The following is a 17,008-nucleotide window of genomic DNA, read 5'->3' as shown; positions in this document are numbered from 1 at the left end:
GCAATGAAACATACAGAGTACAGTAAATAAATACTGTGGCCTTGGTCAGATGATCATGTAATTCAGTATTAATTGTTTTATAATTGGGCTGTTTGTTGTATTGATTACACTTTGATGCATAACAGCCAAGACCAGGGGCTGAGACGTGTGGCCCATCTGTCACTCCTTGTGCCGACCCTCACTCCAAATAAATACAGGAAGATGTACCCCCTGGCCGACTTGTCCCCCACCCCTGACTCCTCTATCCTTTCTATATCTACATGTCGTCTTCTCTCCCCGAGCCTTTATCACATGAAATGCCATCTCCACAGTAAGTGACACCAGGTCTATTTTGGATCTGGAACAGAGCAAAGCGGAGGGACACCAGACACCCTCCCACCCGTCCACTCATCAGCCGGGGCTCTCTCCTCTACCCTTCATCTGACTTTTCTTTCTCCCTGGTGCTGCCGGAGAGGAGAAGCACATATTTTGGGAGGGGGGATCAGCCTGAACTTTAGGGAAAAAAACAAAACAAAAACTTTCTCCCCAAACTGGATATAAATTCTAGAAGGAACGTACAAAAATCAAAGACCTACCACTCATTCCAAGGGAAGTATCAAGAATCTCAGGGGTCCCCATGAGAGGTGAGGGGGTCTCTACAGCTCTGGGAAAAGTCTGGAGACGGGGTTGAAAAGTTTCCTGGAGCGGAGGAGAGGTACCGTCAATTTATTTTTTTATTGTTTTTTACCTTTCTTGCTTTTGTTTTTTTGTTTTTTTTTCCAATTATTTTATTATTATTATTATTATTATTATCATCATCATTTATTTCTGCAGCGTCAGCATATTCTGTAGCACTTTGCCGTTGCGATGTGTTGGATACTCAGTGGGTCCACAGATATTACTTATCATGTGGAAGTGGCACCAGTGGGAATCCGCTGCCAGTAACTGTATAATACACGCACATGTTATACTGTATATCTGTATATAACGCTTTCATTCCCGCAGCTTTTGAAACTTTATTTTTGTTTGGATAAACAAACGTTGCGGCCAAAACAATCCACCGATAGCGTCTGATGACTGATATTGCTGCGTTCCAGTATTATTGCTACAACCGGATTTTATTTATTGCAGTTTTAATTTTAGAGAACATTTGCTAAATCTGTGATTGTTGGAGGAGACTTTGGTATCCGGTCTCTAGGCGACCACTATTTGTCGACAGTAACTAGGTCGACAGGGTCTCTAGGGCGACATGTTCTAGGTCGACAGGTCAAAAGGTCGACATGAGTTTTTCACAATTTTTTTCTTTTTAAAAAAAACTTTTTCATACTTAACAATCCACGTGGACTACGATTGGAACGGTGACCTGTCACCTTGCCTGAAGCATGGCGAGCGAAGCGAGGGGACACGGTGCACTAATTGGGGTTCACGGTCACTGTACGGAGAAAACGACACAATTTGTAAAAAAATAAAATAAATCATGTCGACCTTTTGACCTGTCGACATAGAATATGTCGACTTAGAAATCCTATTGACCTAGAATCCCTGTCGACCTAGTTACTGTCGACCAATAGTGGTCGACCTAGACACTGTCGATCTTCCATACCGCACCCGGATACTTTATAGAGTTCCGAGTAGTACAGAATAATCCGGGTGTGTAATGTGCGACTTGTTTGATGGTTCATGTAGGAAATAGTTAGTAAGAAATACAAAAACATTTCTCACAAACATCTCAGAACAGAAAATATATGAATTGAAGACGCGAGTAAGGTGGAAAACGCGGGAACTGGATTTCTGTCTTCTCAACTGCCCAAAAATAGCACAAAAAAATATCGGACAATTTATTTTCTGACCAAATTCCTGCAGTCGCCAAATGACCAAAAATTCCGTGTAGCACTGGCCGCAATCTGTGTGTGTATGGTTATTGGCTACTGCTCTATGAGGGTCATTCCGAGTTGATCACTCGCTAGCACTTTTTAGCAGCCGTTCAAACGCATTGTTGCCGCCCACGGGGAGTGTATTTTCGCTTTGCAGAAGTGCGAACGCCTGTGCAGCAGAGCGCCTGCAAAAACATTTTGTGCAAAACAAGACCAGCCGTGTACTTACTCTTCGTGTGCATTGATTCTAACGTTGGAGGGTTGGCTTTTGACGTCACACACCCGCCCAGCGAATGCCCAGCCACCCCTGCGTTTTCTCCGGCACGCCTGCGTTTTTCCAAATACTCCCAGAAAACGGTCTGTTGACACCCAGAAACGCCCCCTTCCTGTCAATCTCCTTGCGTTGTGCCGTGCGACTGAAAGCTTCACTAGAACCTGTGCAAAACCACAGAGGACTTTGTACCCGTACGTCGCGTGTGCGCATTGCGGCCCATACACATGCGCAGAAATGCCGATTTTTAGCCTGATTGCTGCGCTGCGAACAACGGCAGCTAACGATCAACTCGGAATGACCCCCTATGGCTTCATGATGTGATCGTATGACCGCTGGACATCTGAGGCTACAGATATCTCTCTCCTACAAATAGTAAAAATACTTTTCTCCAAAAAACATAGCGCCATCTCTGGAGACATATGTAACCGCGTGGGAGATTTATCAAAACTTAGAGAGAGATAAAGTACCAACCAATCAGCATCCTAACTGCCATGTCACAGGCTGGGTTTGAAAAAAATGACAGTTATGGGCTGATTGGCTGGTACTTTATCTCCATACACTTTATCTCTCTCCAATTCTTGATAAATCTGGGCCCGTGTGCTTTATAACTGCATTTTGTTATTGCTCTCTATGTGGCCCATGGTCTGCCATAGGTTGGAGGCTCTAGGTGGCTGTTCTCAGTGCCAATCTCTGAGGCCTTCAGGCTGCACTTCTACAAATGGCGATGCCGGGAGATGGAGACGGACAGCTGGGGCTATTTTGGGCCGCACGGCTCAGGGCGACGTGTGCTCTGTGCAGCCTGGTGACAACTGATAAATCCGTCACTGCCCGAGCTATCTGCTTACAGGGGCTGATAAACATGGGCATTAGCTGCAGGAGGGTCACAGCGGCCGGCTCGCAGTCTGGGAGGAGCCCCGCTGTGGTATGGAGGGAATGTGACCCATTCGGACAATGTCTAGCTCTGTGGGGCTCATACAATGCACTTGTGAAAATAACATCCGCCTCCTGGGCACACAGAGGGTTAAAGTCTAAAACTGGGTTTTCCGAGATGTTCCCTTGTTTTCCATGGTCTCATATTATAAGGCTGCAGAGGGTCTCAGATAACGTCAGCAGAGGGGCGATTGCGGCCTATAGTTACTTTACTGTATCTGGTGCGCAAAAGGAACCAGAGGGTCCGCGGCTCTTGTGAACCGAGCAGAGGTTGCACTAATAGGGGCTTATTTAATAAAACTGTTTTAGCAATAAATCCCCCAGTAATGTCAGTTTCCTGATATTTTAGTAGAAGGGGAATTTATTTAATGTGACCTGTGAAAAAAGCCAAATATCCAAAGGCCAGAGCTTAACTGTATTAGGTAATGCATTGTAGCCTATAGCCTATGTTATTTTTGGGCCAAGTATTAAATAGGATTTTAATACCTACCGGTAAATCCTTTTCTCTTAGTCCGTAGAGGATGCTGGGGATACCATAATAACCATGGGGTATAGGCGGGATCCGCAGGAGACATGGGCACTTTAAGACTTTGAAAGGGGTGTGAACTGGCTCCTCCCTCTATGCCCCTCCTCCAGACTCCAGTTATAGGAACTGTGCCCACGGAGACGGACTTTTAAAGGAAAAGGATTTATTGTTAACTAAGGTGAGACACATACCAGCTCACACCTCAAACACGCCGTACAACATGGCATTTAACAGAACTCCAGTCAACGGCATGAACACCGTCAGCAACAGGCTGACTACTATAACATAACACAACCCATGTGTAAACATAACTAATAACTGCAGATACAGTACGCACTGGGACGGGCGCCCAGCATCCTCTACGGACTAAGAGAAAAGGATTTACCGGTAGGTATTAAAATCCTATTTTCTCGTACCTCCTAGAGGATGCTGGGGACACCATAATAACCATGGGGTTTATACCGAAGCTCTAGAACGGGTTGGAGAGTGCGGATGACTCTGCAGCACCGATTGACCAAACATGAGGTCCTCATCAGCCAGGGGATCAAACTTGTAGAACTTCGCAAAGGTGTTTGAACCCAACCAAGTAACTGCTCGGCAGAGTTGTAATGCCGAGACTCCCCGGGCAGACGCAAAGGTGTTTGAACCCAACCAAGTGACTGCTCGGCAGAGTTGTAACGCCGAGACTCCCCGGGCAGCCGCCCAGGATGAGCCCACCTTTCTGGTAGAGTGGGCCTTCACTGATTTTGGTAATGGCAATCCAGCCGTAGAATGAACATGCTGAATCGTATTACAGATCCACCGCGCAATTGTCTGCTTGGAAGCAGGCGTCCCAATCTTGTTGGCAGCATACAGGACAAACAGAGCTTCCGTTTTCCTAAGTTGAGCCGTTCTGGCGACATAAATCTTTAAGGCCCTGACAACATCAAGAGATTTTGACTCCGCGAAGGCGTCATTAGCCACCGGTACCACAATAGGCTGGTTCATGTGGAATGATGAAACCACCTTCGGCAGAAATTGTTGACGAGTCCTCAACTCCGCTCTATCTCATGGAAGATTAAATAAGGACTCTTGTGAGACAAAGCCGCTAACTCAGACACTCGCCTTGCGGATGCTAAGGCCAATAGCATGACCACTTTCCAAGTGAGAAATTTCAACTCTACCTTATGTAAAGGTTCAAACCAATGTGATTGAAGGAAATGCAACACCACGTTAAGATCCCATGGTGCCACTGGGGGCACAAATGGAGGTTGGATGTGTAAAACTCCTTTCACGAAAGTCTGAACTTCTGGAAAGGTGGGCAATTGTTTTTGAAAGAAAACCGATTAGGCCGAAATTTGTACTTTAATCGAGCCTAACTTTAGGCCCGCATCCACACCTGCTTGCAGGAAATGGAGAAAACGCCCTAGCTGAAATTCTTCCGTAGGAGCCTTCTTGGATTCACACCAAGAAACATATTTTCTCCAAATACGGTGGTAATGTTTAGACGTTACTCCTTTTCTAGCCTGAAGAAGTGTGGGAATAACTTCACTGGGAATACCCTTTCGGGCTAGGATCTGGCGTTCAACCGCCAAGCCGTCAAACGTAGCCACGGTAAGTCGTAATACACGCACTGCCCCTGCTGTAACAGATCCTCTCGTAGAGGAAGAGGCCAGGGATCTCTTATGAGTAATTCTTGAAGATCTGGATACCAAGCCCTCCTTGGCCAGTCCGGAACAATGAGGATTGCCTGAACCTTTGATCTTCTTATGATCTTTAGCACCTTTGGAATGAGTGGAGTCGGAGGGAACACGTACACCGACTGAAACACCCATGGTGTCACCAGCGCGTCCACTGCCATTGCTTGAGGGTCCCTCGACCTGGAACAATATCTGACGTTTCTTGTTGAGGCGAGACGCCATCATGTCTATTTGAGGAATTCCCCAAAGACTTGTCACTTCTGCAAAGACCTGTTGAGGAAGACCCCACTCTCCTGGATGGAGATCGTGTCTGCTGGGGAAGTCTGCTTCCCAGTTGTCCACCACTTTTGTGGTCTCTGCCATTGCCGCCCTGCTCTTTGTTCCGCCCTGGCGGTTTATGTGCGCTACTGCTGTTATATTGTCCGACTGTATTAGGATGGGCAGGTTGCGAAGAAGACGTTCCGCTTGAAGCAGGCCATTGTAAATGGCTCTTAACTCCAGAACGTTTATGTGTAGACAAACTTCCTGGCTTGACCATTTTCTCTGGAAGGTTTCCCCCTGTGTGACTGCTCCCCAGCCTCGGAGACTCGCATCCGTGGTTACTAGGATCCAGTCCTGGATCCCGAACCTGCGTCCCTCTAGGAGGTGAGAGCTGTGCAGCCACCACAGGAGTGAGATTCTGGTCTTGGAGGACAGGATTATTTTCCGGTGCATGTGCAGATGGGATCCGGACCACTTGTCCAATAGGTCCCACTGAAACACTCTGGCATGGAATCTGCCAAACTGAATGGCCTCGTAAGCCGCCACCATCTTCCCCAGCAATCGAGTGCATTGATGAATTGATACTCTCGCTGGTTTCAGAATTTGTTTGACCAAACTCTGAATTTCTGGAAGAAAAACTCTCTGTAATTCCGTGTCCAGAATCATTCTCAAAAACAACAGCCGCTTCGTCGGATTCAACTTTGGCAAGTTTAGGAGCCAACCATGTTGTTGCAGAACTGTCAGGGAGAGCGCAATGTCCTGCTCCAGCTTTTCTTTGGATCTCGCCTTTATCAGGAGATCGTCCAGGTAAGGGATAATTGTGACTCCGCCATAACCTTGGTGAAAATCCTTGGAGCCGTGGACAGACCAAACGGCAACGTCTGAAATTGGTAATGACAATCCTGAATAGCAAACCTTAGGTAAGCCTGATGCAGAGGATATATGGGGACGTGTAAGCAGGCATCCTTTATGTCGACCGACACCATGAAATCCCCCTCCTCCAGACTGGAGATCACTGACCGGAGAGATTCCATCTTGAATTTGAATTTTCTTAGGTAAAGATTGAGGGACTTTAGGTTCAGAATTGGTCTGACCAAGCCGTCCGGTTTCAGGACCACAAACAGGCTTGAATAAAAGCCTTCTCCCTGTTGTAACGGGGGAACCCTGACAATTACAACTTTTGTATTGCATCGCATACTACCTCCCTGTTCGGAAGAGAAGCTGGTAAGGCTGATTTGAAAAAACGTTGAGGGGTAACATCTTGAAACTCCAGTTTGTACCCCTGGGACACTCTTTCTAGAATCCATGGGTCTAGGGCCGAACGAGCCCAGAATTGACTGAAGAGCTTGAGACATGCCCCCACCGGTGCGGACTCCCGCAGAAGAGCCCTAGCATCATGCGGTGGATTTGGCAGAAGCCGGGGAGGACTTTTGCTCCTGGGAATCTGCCACGGCCGGAGATCTTTTTCCTCTTCCTCTATTAGCAAGGAAGGAATAAGCTTGGCCTTTTTTGTATTTATTTGTCCGAAAGGACTGCATCTGCAAGTGGTGAGCTTTCTTTTGTTGTGGAGGGACATAAGCCAAAAATGACGACTTACCCGCGGTAGCCGTAGATACCAAATCAGCGAGACCTTCACCAAACAATACACCACCTTTATACGGTAGAGACTCCATAGCTTTCTTAGAGTCAGCATCAGCATTCCATTGATGAATCCACAATGCTCTCCTAGCTGAGACTGCCATGGAATTTGCCCTTGAAGAGGCCAATATCTCTCCGCTTCCTTTAGGTAGGCTGCAGCGTCCCTGATATGACCTAGTGTCAAGAGAACGCTATCCCTATCTAGGGTATCTATATCAGATGACAAGTTATCTGCCCACTTTTCGATAGCACTACTCACCCACGCAGATGCAATAGTTGGTCTGAGTAGTGTACCTGTGGTGACGTAAATGGATTTTAACGTATTTTCCTGTCTACGATCCGCAGGATCCTTAAGGGCTGCCGTGTCAGGAGACGGAAAAGGCACCTTTTTAGACAACCGTGATAGAGCCTTGTCCACAATGGGAGGTGACTTCCACTTTCCTTTATCCCCAGAGGGGAATGGATACGCCATCTGAATCCTTTTGGGAATCAGAAACTTTTTGTCAGGATTTTCCCACATTTTTTCAAAAAGGGCATTCAGTTCATGAGAGGGAGTAAATGTTACCTCAGGTTTCTTTCCCTTATACATACAGACCCTAGTATCAGGAACAGCAGGGTCCTCGGTGATATGTAACACGTCTTTTATTGCCACAATCATGTACTGAATGCTCTTTGCCAATTTTGAGTCTAATCTGGTATCACTATAGTCGACACTGGAGTCAGTGTCCGTGTCGGTATCTGTGTCTGCCAACTGAGCAAACAAACGTTTATGTGACCCCGAGGGGGTCTGGACCTGTGATAACACATCCTCCACAGATTTCTTCCATGCCTGGTTCTGACACTCAGATTTATCTAATCTCTTATTAATAACAGCCACATTAGCATTCAAAGATTTCAACACATTTACCCAATCAGGAGTCGGCGGTGCCGACAGGTGCACTCCCACAGCCGTTTCTGCCCCTAACACAGTCTCCTCCTGGGAAGAGCACTCTGCCTCAGACATGCTGACACACCTGTACCGACACCCACAGACACACTGGGCAAATAGGGGACAGACCCACAGTAAAGCCTGTCAGAGAAACACAGAGGGAGTTTGCCAGCTCACAAGCCAGCGCTTATCCCGGTTCTGAAAACCTTAATATATAATGCCTCAGACCCTGCAGCGCTTTTATAATAACTTATTTTAGCACCAAATTAACTGTGCCCCCCCCCCCCCCCCCCCCCCAGTGTAGCACTATGTAACTTGTACAGCAGTGGTGAGGAGGACCAGCGTCTCTGCAGCTCTGTGAAGAGAAAATGGCGCTGATGAGAGCTGTGAGGGCTAAGCCCCACCCCCTTCATGATGCGCTTCAGCCCCGCTATTTTTCAAAATAATTATGCTGGCGGGGGTAAGGATTTTGTGCCTAGGCACTCCAATCGCACTTTGCCAGTCTCAACTGAGGATTTTTATGCTGCCCAGGGCGCCCCCCCCCCCCCCCCCCCGCGCCCTGCACCCTGTAGTGCCGCTGTGTGTGGGAGCATGGCGTGCAGCGCGACCGCTGTGCGGTACCTCAGAAGCTGTCACTGAAGTCTTCTATCTTCTTCTACTCACCTGTCTGGGAATGATCCCCTAGGCGTACCTAGTGTTCCAAACCCTCAGGAGCTAATGATGTCCAGTAGCCTAAGAAGCAGAGCCTTTAACTCACAGAAGTAGGTCTGCTTCTCTCCCCTCACTCCCACGAAGCAGGGAGCCTGTTGCCAGCAGGTCACCCTGAAAATAATAAACCTAACATAAAGTATTATCCGAGAAACTCAGTAGAGCTCCTCAGTGTGCATCCAGTCTCACTGGGCACAATTCTAAACTGGGGTCTGGAGGAGGGGCATGGAGGGAGGAGCCAGTTCACACCCCTTTCAAAGTCTTAAAGTGCCCATGTCTCCTGCGGATCCCGTCTATACCCCATGGTTATTATGGTGTCCCCAGCATACTCTAGGACGTATGAGAAATAAACAGTGTCAGCTTTAGGCTGAAGTTATCCCTGTGTTTGCAAGTTTCCTCCAGGTTCTCCCACACTCTCAGGGGGTCATTCTGAGTTGATCGCTGGCTGCTTTCGGTCGCTGTGCAGCGATGAGGCAAAAAAAATGGCACTTCTGCGCATGCGTATGCGGCGCAATGCGCATGCGCGTCGTACTTTAACAACGGGCGATGTAGTTTCACACAGGGTCTAGCGAAGCTTTTCAGTCGCACTGCTGGCCACAGAGTGATTGACATGAAGTGGGCATTTCTGGATGTCAACTAACCATTTTCAGGGAGTGTTCGAAAAAACGCAGACGTGCCAGGAAAAACGCAGGCGTGGCTGGGCGAACGCAGGGCGTGTTTGTGACGTCATCCTGAAGTCATCACAAGTGCTGAGTAGGTTTTGAGCTACTCTAAAACTGCACAAAAAAACTTTGCCGCCGCTCTGCGATCCTTACGTTCGCACTTCTGCTGAGCTAAAATACACTCCCAGTGGGAGGCGGCATAGCGTTTGCACGGCTGCTAAAAACTGCTAGCGAGCGAACAACTCGGAATGACCACCTGAAATCAAACTGATTGGACGGTTCAAATTTCTCTGTACAGTGCTGTGTAACGCAGTGGTGCTGTGTAATGCAGTACGGTGCTGTGTAACGCAACGGTGCTATGTAAGGCAGTACAGTGCTGTGTAAGGCAGCGGTGCTATGTAACACAATACAGTGCTGCATAACGCAGCGGTGCTATGTAACGCAGTACAGTGCTGTGTAATGCAGTACAGTGCTATGAGCTGTCTACTGAAGTAGTGCTACGTAACGCAGTACAGTGCTGTGTAACGCAGTACAGTGCTGTGTAACGCAGTGGTGCTATGTAACGCAGTACAGTGCTGTGAGATGTCTACCGAAGTGGTGCTATGTAACGCAGTACAGTGCTGTGTAACACAGTTGTGCACTGTAACGCAGTACAGTGCTGTGAGCTGTCTACTGAAGTGGTGCTGTGTAACGCAGTACAGCGCTGTGTAACGCAGTGGTGCACTGTAACGCAGTACAGTGCTGTGAGCTGTCTACTGAAGGGGTGCACTGTAACGCAGTGCAGTGCTGTGAGCTGTCTACTGAAGTGGTGCTATGTAACGCAGTACAGTGCTATGTAATGCAGTACGGTGCTGTGTAATGCAGTATGGTGCTGTGTAACGCAACGGTGCTATGTAAGGCAGTACAGTGCTGTGTAAGGCAGCGGTGCTATGTAACGCAGTACAGTGCTGTGTAACGCAGTAGTGCTACGTAACGTAGTACAGTGCTGTGTAACGCAGTACAGTGCTGTGTAACGCAGTACAGTGCTGTGTAATGCAGTACAGTGCTGTGTAACGCAGTGGTGCTACGTAACGCAGTACAGTGCTGTGTAATGCAGTACAGTGCTGTGAGCTGTCTACTGAAGTGGTGCTGTGTAACGCAGTACAGCGCTGTGTAACGCAGTGGTGCACTGTAACGCAGTACAGTGCTGTGAGCTGTCTACTGAAGGGGTGCACTGTAACGCAGTACAGTGCTGTGAGCTGTCTACTGAAGTGGTGCTATGTAACGCAGTACAGTGCTATGTAATGCAGTACGGTGCTGTGTAATGCAGTATGGTGCTGTGTAACGCAACGGTGCTATGTAAGGCAGTACAGTGCTGTGTAAGGCAGCGGTGCTATGTAACGCAGTACAGTGCTGTGTAACACAGTAGTGCTACGTAACGCAGTACAGTGCTGTGTAACGCAGTACAGTGCTGTGTAACGCAGTGGTGCTACGTAACGCAGTACAGTGCTGTGTAATGCAGTACAGTGCTGTGTAACGCAGTGGTGCTATGTAACGCAGTACACTGATGTGTAATGTAGTACAGTGCTGTGTAACGCTGTACAGTGCAATTGCAATGTTTTTCTTTTAAAGCGCACCCAGATATATACAGATGTTTATGCTAGTTTGCATAATGGGAGAGTTGTGCACTGTAACGCAGTTGTGCACTGTAACGCAGTACAGTGCTGTGAGCTGTCTACTGAAGTGGTGCTGTGTAACGCAGTACAGCGCTGTGTAACGCAGTGGTGCACTGTAACGCAGTACAGTGCTGTGAGCTGTCTACTGAAGGGGTGCACTGTAACGCAGTGCAGTGCTGTGAGCTGTCTACTGAAGTGGTGCTATGTAACGCAGTACAGTGCTATATAATGCAGTACGGTGCTGTGTAATGCAGTATGGTGCTGTGTAACGCAACGGTGCTATGTAAGGCAGTACAGTGCTGTGTAAGGCAGCGGTGCTATGTAACGCAGTACAGTGCTGTGTAACGCAGTAGTGCTACGTAACGTAGTACAGTGCTGTGTAACGCAGTACAGTGCTGTGTAACGCAGTACAGTGCTGTGTAATGCAGTACAGTGCTGTGTAACGCAGTGGTGCTACGTAACGCAGTACAGTGCTGTGTAATGCAGTACAGTGCTGTGAGATGTCTACTGAAGTGGTGCTATGTAACGCAGTACAGTGCTGTGTAACACAGTTGTGCACTGTAACGCAGTACAGTGCTGTGAGCTGTCTACTGAAGTGGTGCTGTGTAACGCAGTACAGCGCTGTGTAACGCAGTGGTGCACTGTAACGCAGTACAGTGCTGTGAGCTGTCTACTGAAGGGGTGCACTGTAACGCAGTACAGTGCTGTGAGCTGTCTACTGAAGTGGTGCTATGTAACGCAGTACAGTGCTATGTAATGCAGTACGGTGCTGTGTAATGCAGTATGGTGCTGTGTAACGCAACGGTGCTATGTAAGGCAGTACAGTGCTGTGTAAGGCAGCGGTGCTATGTAACGCAGTACAGTGCTGTGTAACGCAGTAGTGCTACGTAACGCAGTACAGTGCTGTGTAACGCAGTACAGTGCTGTGTAACGCAGTACAGTGCTGTGTAACGCAGTACAGTGCTGTGTAACGCAGTGGTGCTACGTAACGCAGTACAGTGCTGTGTAATGCAGTACAGTGCTGTGTAACGCAGTGGTGCTATGTAACGCAGTACACTGATGTGTAATGTAGTACAGTGCTGTGTAACGCTGTACAGTGCAATTGCAATGTTTTTCTTTTAAAGCGCACCCAGATATATACAGATGTTTATGCTAGTTTGCATAATGGGAGAGAATGCAATTATTGGTGCAGAATTACTAGGCATACCCCTAGCGCTGAGCCACTTTCGGCTGTAGTATTAAGTGACTGTGGGCCTGATTTAGATATGTACGAAAATGCATTAGTAGCTGCAAAATTTGTACCCTGGGAATTGTAACAAGGGGGGTCATTCCGAGTTGTTCGCTCAGTATTTTTTTTCGCATCGCAGCGATTTTCCGCTTAGTGCGCATGCGCAATGTCCGCAGTGCGACTGCGCCAAGTAAATTTGCTATGCAGTTAGGTATTTTACTCACGGCATTACAAGGTTTTTTCTTCGTTCTGGTGATCGTAGTGTGATTGACAGGAAGTGGGTGTTTCTGGGCGGAAACTGGCCGTTTTATGGGTGTGTGCGGAAAAATGCTACCGTTTCTGGGAAAAACGCGGGAGTGGCTGGAGAAACGGAGGAGTGTCTGGGCGAACGCTGGGTGTGTTTGTGACGTCAAACCAGGAACGACAAGCACTGAACTGATCGCAGATGCCGAGTAAGTCTGGAGCTACTCAGAAACTGCTAAGAGAGGTGTAATCGCAATATTGCGAATACGTCGTTCGCAATTTTAAGAAGCTAAGATTCACTCCCAGTAGGCGGCGGCTTAGCGTGAGTAAATCTGCTAAAAGCAGCTTGCGAGCGAACAACTCGGAATGAGGGCCAAGGCACGTATTAAGTTCTGCGTATTAAGGGGGTAATTCCAAGTTGATTGCAGCAGGACATTTTTTAGCAATTGGGCAAAACCATGTGCACTGCAGGGGGGGCAGATGTAACATGTGCACAGAGAGTTAGATTTGGGTGGGGTGTGTTCAATCTGCAATCTAAATTGCAGTGTAAATATAAAGCAGCCAGTATTTACCCTGCACAGAAACAAAATAACCCACCCAAATCTAACTCTCTCTGCAAATGTTATATCTGCCTCCCCTGCAGTGCACATGGTTTTGCCCAACTGCTAAAAAATTTGCTGCTGCGATCAACTTGGAATTACCCCCTAAGTTCTACGTATCCCTCGGTTGTGCAGCCTGGCTGCAAAAAGTAATCTCAGTCACAGGCTGAGACATACCACCGAAAACAGTTGCGGCACGCCTGGGATTTTGCCACCGCTCCCCCATTACCACCCTCAAATGCTCCCTGACTGTAAAACATATTGCGAATAAATTCTCTCTTCGTCCTCAAAACCACTGCGGAACATGCACAGACCACAGATGGCCCAGGTACTTTTGGGGGGGCGTGGTCTAGTTGCAGGAGGCAAGGCCATGCTGAGCGCAGATGTGGGGGTGGGGACACTATCGTGCCTCTCAGCCAGGGGCAAATCCAGGGGGAGGCACAATCAGTGTGATGACCCCCCTTCCCCCTCGCCCACGCACAGACAGAAGAGACTGCTGCTGCTTCATCATAGCAGCCTCCCTGTACCCACCACCAGAGCAGCCACCAGGGGGGGACTACGGGGACTGATTTCCCGGGCACTTACAGAGAGGGGGGCCCACCTCTGGCTCCTGCCGCCAATACCAGCAGCAGCCTTATCTGCGCATCAGCTCTCTGTAAACTGTTCCTGTAGGTCCGCATTACTCCACCTATATGTAACGTCAGAATGTATGACATCACATAGGGGTGGAGCAGTGCGACAGGGGGGGGATCTGTCTATTTTGTCAGTCCCGGGCCCCATAATTTCTCATGGCAGCCCTGCCCACCACTTCCCTGCCAACAGCCTGGAGAACGAAGCTGCTGATGACTGGTAAGAGAGGTGGGGGAGCGGGGGCGAATTATATGTAAAACATAGTGAAATGATTTGCGCATGCACAATGCCACTGTAGCGCGGATGGCATAGTACGGGACGGGGTGGGATAATGGATATTACTGGGGGCGGGGCTTGGAGAAGTCAGGAACTTAACGTGTTGCTACATTTACACACACAGTATCCTGATTGTTGGAGGCAGAGACCACCTTCAATGATCAAGACGCCTGAGGCAGAGAGCTGCAGCCAGGGATGGCGCAGCTCTTGGCATATTTATTTTTTTCTTAAAAAGCAACTATCGAAACACCATTGGATCATTACCTTTTGATAGCGGCAAACATCGGAAGGCCGCCATCGAATGGTAAAAACACTACCATCACAAGAAAAACATTGATGGTTGACAAACATCGACCACTGATGTCCATCCCGAAATAGTACCCACAAACTCGACGGCAGACAGCTGATAATCTCTCAAATGCAGAAAATAGGGCTGCCATATTTCTATTAATCAGGGCCTGTGATCGTGTTCTGCTCCAGACTGATATTCCAATTGTACTGGTTGAGTGGAATCATTAGGTTATTGCATCTGGAAAATGAGCGTGGATAAAAGGTGGCGGAGCGTTTACACAGCGTGGAAAAGGGTTATAATAGCGGACTGTGTGTTTGTGTCACTGTGGAAAATAATCAGCTTTTTATAGAGTTTACAGTGGATCAGTGACACCTAACACCAGTTCTGAGCTCTGTCTTGTTCTCTGGCATGTGACGGCTCTCCAGAGGCCGCTGGGAAATCCCACAGTCCCGGCATGCTGCAGATATTACACCTAAGTACTATGTATATAAACTCAGGGACAATATATTGTTACTATACACAAGTCAAATTACATTTTGTTTACTATATACATGTATTTGTCATCAGTTATATTTGGTGGTTAGTGATGTCACTTGTGTCACATGACTCAGTGAGAAAGTGCTCTGTGACAGGACATACGGTATATATGTCCGTAATGGAAAAACCTACCTGGCTATGAGGTCACTTATATACGTGCAACTTGCTCTGTTTCACATTGAGACTTGTGCTTTATAGAAGAAAAAAATCCTGTTTTTGCTAATGAAATAAACATGTTAAAAGCGTCAAACCCCATATTATTCTGTGGATAAGAGAGGAGAAGGTCCCAGGGAAAGTGACATGATCCCACAGTATGTATGGGGTATCAAGGCAATTATTGTCAGGGCACAAGGTGCCTGGGGTGAGAGGATGAGGACGGATATCAGGGAAGAGGCAGATTATCCTAACCGACAGTTAGGAAAAGGATACATTCTATTATAGTACCAATTAATTTATATCATATTATGCCACTGCTTCTATCCTACACAGTCCTGCCATCACTGACACATCCATCATCTCTTGATATACTCTGTGCTGCTGGGGGACCCTGCTCCTCCCACTATATAACTCTCAGTCTGTGGCTTCCTGCTGCCTCCATTCCCCTCCTCACATCATGTCACTGCCCCTGTCACATGCAGCCCTGTCCTCACTAACATCACTCATCTCCTGATATACTCTGTGCTACTGGGGACCCTGCTCCTCCCACTATATAACTCTCAGTCTGTGGATTCCTGCTGCCTCCATTCCCCTCCTCACATCATGTCACTGCTCCTGTCACATGCAGCCCTGTCCTCACTGACACATCACTCGTCTCCTGACATACTCTGTGCTGCTGGGGATCCTGCTCCTCACACTATATAACTCTCAGTCTGTGGCTTCCTGCTGCATACCCTCCAACTGTACCTTTTTGGCCGGTACAGTACCGTTTTTTTAAGGTCTGTACCAGCCAAAAAGGGCTTTGTACCGATTTTTGACTTACTGCATCACCATTGAAAGTATAGGAAAGGGGGTGTGGGCACGCCCCTTTTACCCGTGGCCACGCCCCATTCCCTTATTTGTACCGGTTTTTAAGTGTAAAATGTTGGAGGGTATGCTGCTGCCTCCATTCCCCTCCTCACATCATGTCACTGCCCCTGTCACATGCAGTCCTGTCCTCACTGACACATCACTCATCTCCTGATATACTCTGTGCTGCTGGTCACCCTGCTGCTCCCACTATATAACTCTCAGTCTGTGGCTTCCTGCTACCTCCATTCCCCTCCTCACATCATGTCACTGCCCCTGTCACATGCAGCCCTGTCCTCACTGACACATCACTCATCTCCTGATATACTCTGTGCTGCTGGGGATCCTGCTTCTCCCACTATATAACTCTCAGTCTCCAGCTTCCTGCTGCCTCCATTCCCCTCCTCACATCATGTCACTGCCCCTGTCACATGCAGCCCTGTCCTCACTGACACATCACTCATCTCCTGATATACTCTGTGCTGCTGGGGACCCTGCTCCTTCCACTATATAACTCTCAGTCTGTGGCTTCCTGCTGCCTCCATTCCCCTCCTCACATCATGTTACTGCCCCTGTCACATGCAGCCCTGTCCTCACTGACACATCACTCATCTCCTGATATACTCTGTGCTGCTGGGGACCCTGCTCCTTCCACTATATAACTCTCAGTCTGTGGCTTCCTGCTGCCTCCATTCCCCTCCTCACATCATGTCACTGCCCCTGTCACATGCAGTCCTGTCCTCACTGACACATCACTCATCTCCTGATATACTCTGTGCTGCTGGTCACCCTGCTGCTCCCACTATATAACTCTCAGTCTGTGGCTTCCTGCTACCTCCATTCCCCTCCTCACATCATGTCACTGCCCCTGTCACATGCAGCCCTGTCCTCACTGACACATCACTCATCTCCTGATATACTCTGTGCTGCTGGGGATCCTGCTTCTCCCACTATATAACTCTCAGTCTCCAGCTTCCTGCTGCCTCCATTCCCCTCCTCACATCATGTCACTGCCCCTGTCACATGCAGCCCTGTCCTCACTGACACATCACTCATCTCCTGATATACTCTGTGCTGCTGGGGA

General features: G+C 48.2%; 1 protein-coding gene across 3 annotated transcripts in view; it reads left to right on the top strand.

Annotated features, from left to right (window-relative positions):
* The first annotated feature begins 366 nt into the window (after positions 1 to 366).
* OBSCN (obscurin, cytoskeletal calmodulin and titin-interacting RhoGEF) overlaps positions 367 to 17,008 on the top strand; it is a 370,748-nt gene continuing 354,106 nt past the window's right edge. For 2 of the 3 annotated variants that reach the window (XM_063924540.1, XM_063924539.1), the window contains exon 1: positions 371 to 694. The gene's annotated coding sequence lies outside the window, so the exon portion shown is untranslated. Of the gene's footprint in view, positions 695 to 17,008 lie in introns of all 3 variants that reach the window. The other variant, XM_063924541.1, reaches the window with a different exon arrangement.

This window comes from Pseudophryne corroboree, chromosome 5 (genome assembly GCF_028390025.1).
Source record: "Pseudophryne corroboree isolate aPseCor3 chromosome 5, aPseCor3.hap2, whole genome shotgun sequence".
Taxonomy (NCBI): domain Eukaryota; kingdom Metazoa; phylum Chordata; class Amphibia; order Anura; family Myobatrachidae; genus Pseudophryne; species Pseudophryne corroboree.
This window is presented reverse-complemented; position numbering and strand designations above follow the sequence as displayed.